The sequence below is a fragment of the Bactrocera latifrons genome, unplaced genomic scaffold (genome assembly GCF_001853355.1).
Source record: "Bactrocera latifrons isolate USDA-ARS-PBARC rearing strain unplaced genomic scaffold, ASM185335v1 scaffold_356, whole genome shotgun sequence".
Taxonomy (NCBI): domain Eukaryota; kingdom Metazoa; phylum Arthropoda; class Insecta; order Diptera; family Tephritidae; genus Bactrocera; species Bactrocera latifrons.
In genome coordinates, this window is record NW_017536997.1 from 51,074 (window position 1) to 52,201 (window position 1,128).

Below are 1,128 nucleotides of genomic sequence, written 5' to 3' on the forward strand. Positions count from 1 at the left end.
AAGTTCTTTAAAAATATTGAAATTAACAAATCATATACCAAAAAATCAAACAATAACAAAAACGTTATACAAAATATGTACCATTTTGGTCGACCACTTTTTGGCATTTTGCCGCTAGAGGCATTATTCCATTAGTGTAAATCGAAATTTCCTGAACGTGAGCGAGGGAATCATTGTTGTGATACACCAACACACAAATTTCATTGGTGGCTTGCGAGGCATTATTCCCTTTTTTATACAAAAATTTCAAAATACAACGAGTTTCTTCAATATTTTCACTCATTTTTGAATAGCTGTAACTTTTTTTTTTTTTCAATTTTACCCAATTTAATTTGTTTTGGTTAAGCTTAAAATCTCACCTTTCACCTTTGAGCTTAAAATGACACGTGATGTCTTTATCTAAAAGGCCTTTGAATCTATCTAATAAGCAGTCATAAGATTTTCCATTTCTTTGGTTTTCAAAACACCAAATTTTTCTGGAAGCTGCAAACTCAGTTGAAATCCATCCAAAACTTCTCTAGAAAAGCGCGTCTTTAAATCTTCCCCGATTGTATCTAACAGAGGAATGTACACTCTGTAGTTTTTTTCACGCAAAAATTTTCTTGTTTTGCCTGTTTCCGCAGATTCTTGGTTTTTCTTCGCCTACTTTAAGTTCTGCCGCCATTTTCTCCGTTTCTGACTATTGAATGTCTACATACACATAACTCTGCATGTATCTGCATGTGCGGTCGATTGGTCTTTTCTATATACTTTGTTTAGTATAGAATTTTTTTTATACCTTCCGCAACACAACGTACTATATAACCCCTTAATTATATACGTTGTGTAGCGGAAAAATAAAGGAAAATTTTTAGGGGATGTAGCGATGTAGTGATCATATTGAATATGAGATATGTGTTTCGAAAGACCATATTGCGAAGTGAAAAAATACATTTAACCATTCAGAAATAAATAAAAATATCGGAGTTAGTGCGCTTTCCTCAAAATGCGATTTTCTTGAAAATGTGAGCACGATTGCGGTGCAGCAACTCAACTGAAATCATAAAACACAAAAAATTCATTAGTATATAGACGTGTGGAGTCCGTGAACGAAGGGTTTTCCTAAAAAAAATTTTTTGGTAGAAATGA